The 14,269-nt window shown below is 37.7% G+C and overlaps 1 protein-coding gene across 1 annotated transcript in view; it reads right to left on the bottom strand.

Annotated features, from left to right (window-relative positions):
* The window catches only part of LOC306847066 (calcitonin gene-related peptide type 1 receptor-like), a 41,821-nt gene extending 35,668 nt beyond the window's left edge, over nucleotides 1–6,153 (bottom strand). Inside the window, exon 1 of the mRNA XM_079380814.1 lies at nucleotides 5,853–6,153. The gene's annotated coding sequence lies outside the window, so the exon portion shown is untranslated. The remainder of the gene's footprint in view (nucleotides 1–5,852) is intronic.
* Nucleotides 6,154–14,269: the final 8,116 nt, after the last annotated feature.

Here is a 14,269-nt window from a genome sequence, read left to right on the forward strand (position 1 = left end):
TTACTTTGAAGATGCACGTTCAAAACGCTGTTTTACCGCAGTGGTTAACTGACAAGTGAGTAAAAGGTACTTTGATGGTGCTAGGACAGATTATCATTTACACTTCAAATATTATGGAATCACATGCATTTCTGAGAACTTCTAACGGTGGTGTGATCAGATCATATTTTGAATCCCGTTTACCTCCATTGACCTGACTTCTTGAGACCGGATGACCTAAAACAGATTTAGTCCCCCATTTATTCTAGAGTGTTTTTGAGAAAAAAGCATTTATTAAAATAAAACATAGGGATTTTAATCGTCTTATTCATGTATTCTTTGATTTAACTTTATATTCCAATAGGAGAAAATACAGATTGAATGCAATATATTGAACAAATTATGTAATAATGTTATATCTATTTAATACAGTCCGGTTATGCTGAATTTTCACCACATGCATTATATAAATCCTATTTCATTTTATCAGCAGCCAACTATGAGGTTAAATATAAAGCCCGCACAGCTGTGTCTGTCTTTGCCTGCTGAGAAAATGTGCTGCTTGTTCTCCAGAGAGTCTTAACACAACTGGCAGCGACGCAATGGAGGAAACAAAAGACCGAATTCTCAATTGCCCCACTTTTAAGAAATTAGTGTGTGAAAAAATATACATTTTAGCTCAACCATCTGTGCTATAAGTATTTTGAGCTCATCACTGTCAATCACATAAAGAATGAATATATTTTGGCTTATGAATATTTTGTCCTGTTTTGTTTAAAACTGTTTAAATGTGTTTTCGTCTGTCAATTTTCTGATATTCGGATAATGGTCTGTGCAGATTATGTAAAGACTAAAATTCCTATTCAGACACTATAAATGTTACTCTGTTTTTCCACACTGAGAATTGAGAAGCCAGGAAAAGTTTTGATCACCACATGAAAAGACTTCCTCTGTCTTGAGTCTGTGACTTGGCATTGAAAATGATGCTTGGAAATGTTTGATTTACAGTTTTAAAATACTTGTGCATGCGGAGAACAGCCAATGGTGCTGTCAGCCATGCTAAACACAGTCTTGGAATGAATAAATATTGTAATATATAAATAGAATTCTGGAAATATAAGTAATTCGGTACTTTTTGCAAGAGATAATGAAGAATAAATAAAGAAATCTTTACTTGGGAGCGGTACCAATGTATAAGGCACTGCTATGCTGTAATGTTAGACTTAATGCTGACACAAATATAACTCAATATAAGTATTTTTCTCACACTGTTCATGCAAATGATTCAAACTTCTGATACAGAAATGTACATGCACATTCTTTGTATGATTTTAATAAGCCTACCACAGGGGGTAAAATAACACTCTGTCTCAATATTGGAATTTCATAAACACTCGGCAGAGTGCTTACTGAGATCCTTTTAAGAATATTGGTAAGGACTGTTGATAACTGCGGTTTATATAAGCGCGATATCTGCAAAAATACAGTTCTATCCATAGAAGTACATGGCAATTTCTCCTGCCACTCAAAATTTTTTTATTACAACTGTTAACAACTCACAAGCACTGCTTGTCAAAACTGACGAAAGTAGAGTTAGTGAATACAGCTGTTTTGTATACACCTATGAAGGTGCTTACATTTCAGAAATAAATAGTAGCTTAAAACAAGTTGTAAATATGTTAGAGAGACAAAGAAATTAGAAATATCTTGAGACAGTTTCAAGTTTTCCACACATAAAAAAATTGCACCTACAATGCTTTTATTCAGTGTTACAACTTCAGCTCCAGTTTCTAACTGAAAGATATTTTCTGTATGTTGGTTACAAAATATCCTATCATTTTTATTTAAACATCAATGAAAATTACAAACGTTCATATGATCGGCGGTTATCCATTTTCTCAAACAAGGAAATTCCTCCACCTGCCATGACTGTCAGTCATTGCAAACCAATTCAAGCTTACATAAAGGCTTTATAGAGTCCATTACACAACACATATGGCACCCTGACAGTGTCTCCGATGAGAATGTAGCCAGTTCAATATGCTCGTCCCATATTTTGTCCCATCTAAGCATGTCCATATGAGAAAACATTACTAACACATTTTACTACAGTCAAGCACCATGGCATTTTTTCTTTTTCCAATAGTGTTCAACAAGATGAAGATTACTCAATCCCATAATTGAAAATACTTTTATCATGTACTTTAGAGCAGAATATGATATTTTGTAGAACGTATTTTGTACATACAAATAAAATTCTACAGAATAAAGAAAGTCATACAGGTTTAGAATAATATGCGAGTAAATGATCGTTTTTGGGTGAACTATCCTCTTAAGAGGCTCGTTGCATCTAAATTGTATTCATATAAAATCATATGTATAATTAAATACAGGAACTTGACATGCTGATAATGTATGATGTCCAACCTCGCAATGAAGCTGCTTCTAACAAACCTGTGACAAACAATCTCACCTTCTTGGGAAAGCAATTAAGATTGTTCAGCGTATTCAATATATTAAGGAAAGCAATTGACACCATTGACGCAAAGGCAGTGAATTGAGCAGACAGGCCCATGTGATGCCAAACACTCCCATTACACAGAGAGAGGAAGAAGGAGAGAAAGCACGCTCCAAACCAACCATGCATTGCCTGCTGTCAACCTCTGCTTGTCTATCGGCCTGCCTGCCTACTGGTGAGCAGGGAGCTACTCAAGGAAATAGAAAAAAAACAAATAGGCTATAAATGAGAATGGGCAGTACAGACCACCAGAAGGAAAATGAAGTAAGACTGCATTAACAAAATTTAGCACATAACACTGGTGGAGATGAGAGTGAACAAAATGGGATAAATAAGCAGCAGAAAAAAAAAATTGAATTAACCAATGTGGAAATGACAGACATAGTAGAGACATAAAGGAAGATCTTATTTTGAGGCTTAAATTAGAAACGGTTTTGCTTTATCCAACACACACAATTTTGATTTCTCTTCCTACGAATAGAGAAATTGAATAGAGAAATTCTTATGTACAAAAGAAAAGAACATTCCTCATTCAAGTCCAAGTGCTTATGAAAATGAGTGCGTAATGTTCATGTGATGTGCTTCATTTAGAAATACTAAAATGAGTCAGTTCAGTTTAAACAAGCATGATAATTCATATCCGAGTGAAAAAAAATGAACTCATTAAATGAAGTCAATTCATTAAATGAACTCAATCATTACAAATAGGGCATGTGACATTACTAATGAATACTTATAAGCTGGTATGTATCATGAGAACAAGTGACTCAAGAGACGCTGCTCAAAGTAGAATGCTTTACTTCAAATAAATCATATGACACACTGCCGTTCAAAAGTTGGGGTTGGTGAGACCTTTTAATGTTTTTGAAAAACAGAAATATTGTGAAATATTATGTGAAACTCATCATTTATTCATGTAATTTATTCATGTGGTGGCATATCTGAATATTCACTGGCAGATTTGGTGCTGAAGAAACATTTGTTATTATCATTTTTGAAAACAGTTGTGCTGCTTAATATGTTTTGTGGAAAATAAAAATATATACATTTTTTATTAAGGGTTCTTATGGGATTCGTAAATGAATAAAATAATTCAAAAGAACAGTATTTATTTAAAATAAAATAAAAACTTTTGTAAAATTATAGTCTATAATCTGTTTACTTTTGATCATTTAAATGCATTCTTGCTGAATGAAAGCATTAATTTCTTAAAAAATAATTTTACTGGCCCTAAAAATGAGTATATACATTTTCATAATTCTTTAAAAAATTTTAGTATTTAAAATACCCCCCAAAAAATGGTCCAAAACATACTGCACAGTCTTCTAAATGCCTCTCTGCAGCAGACAACTCTCACTATATAGCACATGATTGTACTTTAGCTCCACCTACTGATTCCTCACATCTCCTGTAGCCTCTCCAGAACAAGCATGGATGAAAACCTAAGCTCTAGAGAATTGCAAACTTGCCCAAATTAAATCAAAATCCAGCAGACAGAGTAACATCAAACCTTCTAAGGAGATTACCTAGCCGAAAACTGTAATTATTTTCAGGTACCTGTTTACGCTTGAGCTGAATCATCAACTGACTCCTTATGAAGAATATTAATCTACATCCTACAGGTAGAGCGCATTAAAATGCATGCTTAGTATAACAACAAAACACAAATGGTGCTCATAACTGAATGCAACTGAATGTTTTTGAAATGAACAAAACTTACAGTTAATTGGTTTAATTTTCAAGCTTTGTGCTTATTAAGAGCCGATCTTATTATAAAAGGTACTTAACTTTCAAAGGGAAGTAAATTATATCCAATTAATTCTCTTGTGTATGGTACAATAAAATCCATAATCTGTCTTTACGAATTCAAATATCTGCTTACTTATGATCAGTATTAATCATAAAAAAGAGTCCAATTATACATCAGTGGATGCCACAGTCAAGTAGATTATTACTTTTCTTCTCTACAAAAGCCCATTAGGTCCGTGGCAAGTATGAGTTTTCTGGTAGATTACCTCCATGTAATATTTTCAGCACTGCAGACATGTAGACATGGCCTGGGACAGTCTGAAACACACTAATGAATAATGCATGAACCATTAGCTAAATTGGGAGCAGAGCTCAACAAGTGAATGTGCATGGACTGAAACTAGTCCTACATAACATTGTTTTCAGTCTCTATAGTGATGCACTTTCATGTTTGCTTTCCTTCTTTGCGTGTTTGAGATGAACTTGTCAGGCTGATCAAAAAGGAAACCCATATGTGAAAGCTCACAAGCATTCTTCAAAAGCAGTCGGTATCTAAAATCACTGTCTATTTCTATCTCTGCTCTCAGCCCAACACAAATAATGCATTTTGTAATATTCGATTACAGGAAAGTCAAACCCTTATCTCAGCAAAGAAAAAAATCCATCTTTTTAAGGCACATCGCTGCTTAGTGTCTTTAGTATTTTGTTGCTTTCTGACATTTAACTTGAATGCATTGTTACTAAAAAGGTTAAATATGCATCACAACAAACACTTTCTTTAAAAGATCCCAGTTACTTAATTACCAAACTTAAAAGCAGCATCTGCATGGGTTTGTTTCATCTCTTTTCAGATTTCCCAGTTGCATCTTTTAATCCTCTCAATGGAATATATGGCGTCTCCAATTTAATCCTCCTGCCATAAAGGAGATAGAAACCTAGAAACACTGCTTCCTGTATAGGGTTTATATAATGAGCCAATGTTCTACACAAATTATGAAATGTGTGGCTACCATAATCATAATCACAGGGATGTTAACTAGACCAGACCAGCATGGAACTGCAAAGCGCTGTCAGTTTATGTGGCATCCAGGGTAAAATCTGTCACTATCTGACTGGATGCCTCATATTTAAAATAGATTTATAAAGCACAGATTCTGCCATGCTGTCATGTGCACTCTTATTTTATAATTGGTAAACCAATAAAAGAACTCAACTCATGTTTTCAATTGGCTTTAAGTTCAGTCAATATATGCATTTATGCCTATCGACAGTAGGAAATGATGAATCTATTTTTTCTGCAGTGATTTATATTGGCAAACAGAGGTTTGCATGTTGCCAGATTGACACTTACCATGTACTGGGCAAATTTAGAAACTAATTTGTTTAACCGTTATTTTTATTCTCCATATTTTTATTAAACAAATTATTCTAGGCTATATTTAATAACAACGCTAACAGAAACCAAATATCAATGTAAAGCACGGGCTACAGTAGAAGTCACAAACCATGCAACATAAAAACAAACTAAGAGATATATATGCAAAACATACAGGTAACAAAGCAATAGAGCGATGTTTATTCTATCAGAAGAAAATTCACATCTTACCGTTATATGGATGAGAATGTAAATCCTGCGCGTACTTCACTTTCTCACACTGAGCTTTTCAGACTGAATTCCATCGTCTGGGACTATAATAAGTGATGCTTTCGCTGCATCTTGTGTTTTATCTCCGACTGAGGAGAATATCCACTCGTTAAAAAGACGTGTAATCAGAAACGTCACTGTTTTACATATTTTTTATGAGCGGAGACGTTGTTTCAGTCCAGCAGCCGGTAATCCAAGTGCATCTGACTGCCGCTCATATCTCTCCGAGCATGTGGAGCGTGTTGAGCGCCTGGGCTCCTCCTAGAATCACTGACAGCGGGCTCCATCTCCCTCATTGAGGCTATGTTTCAAAACCTAGTGAGCTGCCTTCATAGACAGTATTTTGAGTCTCGTAGAAACATTCCCAAAATAGGCTGTTTAGGTAGATAGATTGTTTCGAGAATATATTAGCATTATATTATATTAGCCTACCTTTAAAGTGCCCCTATTATGGGTTATGAAAGGTTCATATTTTGGTTTTGAGAGTCCCCTACAACATGTTGACATTCATGCAAGGTCAAAAAACACTAATTTTCTTATAATATGCATTTATTTTTTATCTTATTTGCTCAACGACTCCCAAACGATTTGTTCAACGATTCATTTTTCCAAACCTAATCTGCGGTGATGGGTCAATTTCATTTTAAAGCAGTGTTTGTGAGCTTTTAATGCTCCAAAAGCAGCACCTAATGGCAAAGAACGAATTTGCATTTTCATTCAGACCAACTCGAAAAGACTGGCAATATATGCTAATGCTTCATGTTGACGTCAACATGAAATGGCTTGGGATTCGTTTTAAAAATAATTTCAGTGATTCAGAGTCGACTCTTTCTTTTCAGAGACAATAACTTTATACACGGTACACTTTTACATTTTAAACTTTTCAGGATGTTTTCATTCACTTAGCTGTGTTACACACTGCATGAAAGGTCATTTTCACAAATCCATAATAGAGGCGCATTAATACTGTGCATTTACTGCATTTAACCAGCAGTTATTAATATTAAATATAGTTCTTAATTTCGCTGAAGAAATTCTTATTAGTTGACAATTTGTTGAAACCTGTCGACTGACAACAACCCATAAAGTGGGCGTTTGCATTGAACAGTAGAGAGTAGATTTTTCAAAACGCATTTGTAAAAGTAAAAATCTTGGCGTTCTTGCGCGAGATGCAGAAAAAGCAGAGAGACGCGGTGCAACAGTCAAACAAGTCCGTCTAGCTCATTGAACCCCCCCTATAATTTGCACCCTGGTTACAGTACGTGTAGGCAGTTAATTCAATGACAATATGAATTGCAAAATATTTGCATATGCTACTTGTTGTTTATTGCCGTGTTCACTGAGTTACAAGAGTAACTAAGCAAACATTCAATCATTTTAGAATCTCTGGTACTCCTAATGCATCTAAAAGTTTAAAATACATAAATAAAAATGACAAAAACAGCAGATTTTAGGCTAAAGCTCCACTGGGGTAAAAGGCACTTTTGGTTGTTACTTTCTCCCTCAACGCTGTAACAAAAACACCAGCACAGCATTTTCTTGAACACTCAAGCTGTGATTTCCTGATCTTTGAGCTCATTATGAGCAATAACAAAAGGTTAATTTCGAGGAAGCTGATCTAATATTAATCATTTTGAAACACATTTGAATGTGATCATTTAAATGAGAATTATAATAAGTTTTATAAGTATACAATTCTAATTATAATAAGTATTTTAAGACAAAAGGCATTTTATGATTTTGTTAATGCAGGTTTTTTATTTTAGGTGATTAAATTAATAGTTTTGCAGTAATTTTCCAATAAGCACAAGGATTGTTGCTGGAGTTAAATACTCTCCTTGAAAAGGATGTGGTCATAAAGGCCACCCAAACCCCTGAGCTTGCAGGAAAATGCAGAATGTCAGTACTGCAATTAATTGTTTTCCTTAAGTGAGGAGAATGGATTTGATACAGAGAAAGTAGTCCCATTTGACTGCTCCAATTACAATGGAGATTCTTATGTGAAGTATTCTTCCAGATACAAGTTTTTTTAGTACTTGATATTAAGAAATGCTAATTTAAAAAAATAATAATACATAGTCATTATTTTGATTATTTAGTTAATTTTTCTTACGAAAATATATTGTTGTATGAAAAGTATTTGCACATGGTGACATATTTTGCCATGTCACTCTTTCCATTATATCTACTCTACGAGGACCTTTTCACAGCCTTTTTAATTACAATTTTTTTTACCAAAACTAACTTATTTAACTAACTTAGCTACATGCTACAAAAGTCTGAATTTGCAGGGTGGGGGGGAATGCCTTTGGGGTGAGTTCCATCTATTTTTCACCAGCATGTTGCTCATGAGGTCTGATATCATCTCTCACAGTGGGTGAACTGAGAAAGTTTAAAGGTTCTGCTGTAGTTCAAGGAACTGGAAAATTGATGTCAAACTTTGTATGTGCAGCGAGATTCAAAATGATGATAAAGGAAAGAATAAGCAGCAAATTCGAGGAAAAATATCAGTCCTGCTGTGATGTCCACAACACTATAATCAAAGTCGACTGACATCCCTTTAACCCACAGTAAACATTGCGTTAATATTTAGTAATAACAAATGTTGTTGTTGGGGTTTTATTAATTCATAAATGAATATGTTTTTATGAATATTAGTGTTTACTCAGAATTTGTTGAACTGCATATTGTGGTTTGATATAAACACCATTCATTTGTCTTGTGCTGGGCGGTCTTCAAAGCACGGCTGTAATTCATATTGCTAAAAAAATGCGACACCATGACTCTTACATGAACCAAACACTCTCTCTCGTTCTGATCCACCTCCTCACCCATCTGTATTTCTGTGCATAAATTCTCACGCAGACAGGAAAAGATTTGATAAGCATGAAGCAGCATATTTATGACGCTGTCACGAATCAGGCCTCTGTGGCTCTCTCCGATCACCACCAGAGGGCACCCTCACCCGAGTACTAGCTCTCCACGTGCCTAGGACTGATTATCGCCAGGTGTTTCTCATTACCCCAGCTACTTAAGCCACACTCTCACTTCACCCCATTGTTAAGTCTTGTTTAGCACTGTCTGACATTTCTGAGCGTTTACCCTGATTGTTTATTCTAAGTACGATCCTGGACTGCCTTGACCCTTGTGATTCTCTGCCGCCTGCCCCTTTGTTGTTTGATCTGTCTCTGACCTGTTCCCAGCCTGCTGCCTGCCCTGACCCCAGCCTGGTAACTCTTATGATTCTGGTTTTCTGTGATATTCCTGACGCTGTTGATCGACCACTGCCTGCTGTTGACTTTGATCTTAATAAACACTGCAAATGGATCCGACCGCTTCTGACTCCTCATTACAGAAGACTTCGCCATACCAGGACCCAGCAGTGTTAAATCAACTCTCCTCAGAGGTATCAGCCCAAGCTTCGATGCTAGCCGCGCATCATCAACAGCTTCAGAAGCTCACCACACTTACCGAGGAGTTAGTAAGGACGCTGCAAAATCTCCACATGGTGAATCCGCCATCAAACCCCACGCCGCCGGTGCCAACCACTCCCATAATGACACCAACTCTGCAAAACCCACGACTTTCGCTTCCCAACAAATACAATGGATCCCCAGAAAGATGTAAGGGTTTTCTTATGCAGTGTTACCTCTATATCAATCAACAACCTCTCACTTTCCCCACGGATGACAGCCAAGTCTCGTTTATCTGCTCACTACTCACTGGCAGAGCGTTGGAGTGGGCTACAGCGATGTGGTAGGGAAACCGCTTGTCATTTCCTTCATATAACACCTTCCTTCGTCAGTTCCACAAGGTTTTCGAGCACTCGGCCAGTGGAAAGGAGGTAGGAGAGGAGCTGATCGCTCTGCACCAGGGCAACAGCACCGCAGCGGATTATACCCTCACCTTCCGTACCCTTGCTGCTCAAACCGGCTGGGAGAATAACCCCCTTAAACTGCTCCAGCCTCTTCCCATTCCCCAACGACCTTGGTCCCATATCGCCATCGACTTCGTAACCAACTTACCCGACTCCAATCACTTAACCACCATACTCACTGTTATCGCCCGCTTCTCCAAGGCCTGCCGACTTATTCCCTTCACTAAATTACCCACAGCATTCGAGACTGCTGAAGCCCTAATACAACAGGTATTCAGGTTTTATGACCTCCCAGAGGACATCATCTCCTATCGGGGACCACAGTTTACATCACGAGTCTGGAGGGCTTTCTGTCAACAGCTAAACGTCAATGTCAGTCTCAGTTCCGGATACCATCCCAAATCCAATGGCCAGGTTGAGAGACTTAACCAAGAACTCACCCGCTTCCTCCGCTCCTACTGTCACAACCAGAATGACTGGAGCCGGTATCTGATCTGGGCAGAGTATGCCCAGAACTCTGTCAGGAAGGCAGCAACCGGACTTATCCCCTTCCAATGTGTTCTAGGATTCCAACCTCCAATGTTCCCCTGGTCAGGTGAACCCTCAGAGCTTCCAGCTGTCAATGACTGGCTAAGACGGCATGAGGAGACATGGAACGCAGCCCACGTACATCTACAACGGGCAGTTTGGAGAGTGAAGGAACAGGCTGATCGTCGCCGCAGAGCAGGACCAAGTTTTACTCCTGGTCAGTGGGTATGGCTCTCATCCAGAGACCTTCAGCTCCGCTGTCCCAGCAAGAAACTCAACCCTAGGTACGTGGGGCCATTCAAAATCATTAGACAAATCACCCCAGTTTCATATCGTTTAGCACTACCTGCAAATTACCATATCTCACCCACTTCTCATGTTTCTCTGCTCAAGCCCGCCGGTGGTTCGAGAGGAGAGAGGGACCAGGACGAGGCTGCTGCAGAGAGTACCCCTCCCATAGTCGTGGATGGCGAGGAGGCCTATCAGGTGCGAGAGATCCTAGATTCACGACGCAGAGGCAAAGTCCTCCTATACCTAATTGACTGGGAAGGGTATGGTCCCGAGGAACGGTCCTGGGTAAACTCCCAGGAAATCTTGGATCCCAACCTCACCACCGAGTTTCATCAGAACCACTCTAACAAACCAGCACCACGACCCCGTGGAAGACCTCGGCGTCCAGATCGTTCTCGCTTCGGGAGCCGCTCACAGGGGGGGGCCTTTGTCACGAATCAGGCCTCTGTGGCTCTCTCCGATCACCCCCAGAGGGCACCCTCACCCGAGTACTAGCTCTCCACGTGCCTAGGATTGATTACCGCCATGTGTTTCTCATTACCCCAGCCACTTAAGCCACACTCTCACTTCACCCCATTGCGAAGTCTTGTTTAGCCCCGTCTGACATTTCTGAGCGTTTACCCTGATTGTTTATTCTGTGTATGATCCTGGACTGCCTTGACCCTTGTGATTCTCTGCCGCCTGCCCCTTTGTTGTTTGATCTGTCTCTGACCTGCTGCTGCCTGCCCTGACCCCAGCCTGGTAACTCTTATGATTCTGGTTTTCTGTGATATTTATTGACGCTGTTGATCGACCACTGCCTGCTGTTGACTTTGATCTTTCATAAACACTGCAAATGGATCCGACCGCTTCTGACTCATTGCAGATGCATTAAAACTTTCAAAGGATGATATCTCATGGCTCAGAAGGACTAAACTTACCCTATTCAGAAGCATGATATTAAATGGTCTCGTGCCTGAGAGAGGTGTACAAATCCACACGTTTGGAATTATCTCGACTTCTTCTTTCAACACAAAATGTCTTTTACCTTTTTACTTTGAATATTCCTCTTCAAGCAAATGTTATGTTTTTTGTTTGTTTATTCCAAGCAATCTAATGCCCGGTTCGTTTGTTTTTTGATCATAACGATCATTTCCCTTATTATACATTGTTATCCCCTTTATTCTTTCAAATTCAAAAGAGATGCTTCTCAAAGTACAGTCTGACCTCAGTTAAAGGTTAAACTCAGCAGGAAACACAAAGACAAGGCGGCCTTATTTTCCCTCACATCGGCTATCAGAGCAGAACACCAGCCTGCTCATGCCTGAAAGAAAAAGCAGAGGAACTGTGAGGGCCATACATGCCTCTCATCGGAGGACGAAAGCAGGCCAGCGTCATGAGGTCACACCATACCTTTTTCATAAGCAACTACAGTCTCCTCTGATCAGTGATAATTCCATTAGGATTGAGTGTCTCTCTGCAGCACAAACTCACAGTGACCCAAAGAGACATATGACTGAGATGGCAGCATATTCCAAATCATTGTGTTATGGACCTCTCAGAGACCGATAATGTGGCAAATGTCGATGTCTATTATTTTATCTGATTCTAATCCATTTGGATCTGTTGTCACACACTCCACCCATGATATCATTCTTTTGTGGAGCCCTAAAAATTAGAAATTGGAGTGTAGTCTCCATAGCAAACCATTTGTGACAATTAGGCCGAGTGCTCGTCATCACATCTAATGCATGATCAGGCAAACTTGGCATGTACGTTACAATGTCACAATGCCACCTTCACTCCCCGAGGCACTGAGCAAATCAGATACAGGCCATGTTGTGTTAGAAGAACCCTAACAACCCCACAGCTATTTCTTTTCAATCCATGAACTGCTCATCATGTATGGGAAATTATAGATAAAGAGAAAGTCAGTGTTTAATTGAAAATATAACAAATACATCACACGTATTGTCACATTTATTCATCTCTTACTTTAGTGAAATAAAAACATCTTAATATGTTTTTATTATTATAATAATACATTTATAATTAATTATTAATAATATTTTAATTATTGATTACAATACAAATTCTACATGTACACTGTAAAAAATATTTTTCGAAGTTGTAAATTAAAGTACATTTGGTAAATAAAAGATTATTGGAATACATTTTTCAAGAAAATACTATTTTAGTCTTTCTACTTTTAAATTTGTTCCTTAATTCTATGTGTTATCTGCTGTGTCGTTATTTGATCAGCAAATTCTGTATTTTGTAAATCCTACACCAGTTTTTTTTTTTTTTACAGCATACTGTGACAAAAACTAAAAACGAGATGGTGACTCAACAAAACATATTTTTGGGCCTCATCTAAAGAGAAATCAAAATTTCAACAAATCAGTAACTTATGAGGTGCTCTGCATTATTAAACATGTTTTATTTGGTTTTGCCGTCTCTGCGAAAAACTGTCACTTTCAATTTAAATGTGTCATTGCAGAGAAATGAAGGTTCCAGACATGTGATTTACATAAAGCACACCTTTGCTGATTGACTGATTATTTATTTCACGGGAGTATCCTGCTGCTTCTTAGCAATCCTACATAAAATAAGACTTTATTAAGATGCTAATTCAGTTGTGCTGCTGTGCAACCTGCTAAACCTGCTGAGAGCCAACAAATCTCTTTTTAGTATAAAACTATTAACCTTTGCAGACTTCAGCACAGGACATGCAGACTCTGCGAAAGACGTATGATTGCAATCTAACTCCCTACATAACTGACATGAATTCAGAGTGAGGCTAAAAGAGGGTCTGTATTCCTGGAAATTGTTATTGGAGGAAATGCTGCAGCTTATCAGAATGTATTCCAAAACATATCATAGTCCAATTATCACAGGAAGTTTCTCCTTAAGGATAAGATTTTTAACCTCAAGGGAGGATGTTGCACAATGAGTCTTCACTCCATAAGTTAGGTATTTGTATTTGGATGTTTTTTCCCTTAATATAACTCCATGTCTTATTCAGAGTGGACAAAACAGCACTTTTAAAAATGCAATGTTAAAAAAATTATGACACACCATCCTTGTCATGTCATCTGAAAATACTGAGCTGCAGAAATGCGTTTGAAAACGTAATCTGTATCTTTAAAAAGTAGCATTAATGGTATTGTATAAAGTGTCACAACAAATGAATTTCTTGGTGAGCTTCGGTAACAGAGCATTATACTGCATGAATACAGAACTCCACCTTGTGGTTGTTTTAGTCAACATTAATCTGAAGGCACTGACATTGGCAAGTTTGGTAATGGAAATTTCAGCTTTACTTTATTGATCTTGACATGAAATGTGATTTTTGTCTGTGACAGATGCCTCTTTTGTGTCTAGACTTTATACAGTATATTTATCTGGCCAAACAAGTTATTTACTTGATTGATTAAATACACTAGGGGGCGCTATATATAGCTTTCCTAATAAATCTCCACGCAGTTATGATTAACAAATTATATGGAACAATATATTGCTTTGCTTATTTCACAGACGATATACGTTCACAACAATAACATGTAAAAAAATAAAATAAATATGTGATGGTACTGCATTTTGGAAATTATAATGGATATACAGGTGATGTGTTTGATGTTACTTATGGTTATATTTTGCATATGACAGATCAAAATACAACATGAAATAAACTGATTAGAGA

The sequence above is a fragment of the Barbus barbus genome (assembly GCF_936440315.1).
Source record: "Barbus barbus genome assembly, chromosome: 27".
Classification (NCBI taxonomy): Eukaryota; Metazoa; Chordata; class Actinopteri; order Cypriniformes; family Cyprinidae; genus Barbus; species Barbus barbus.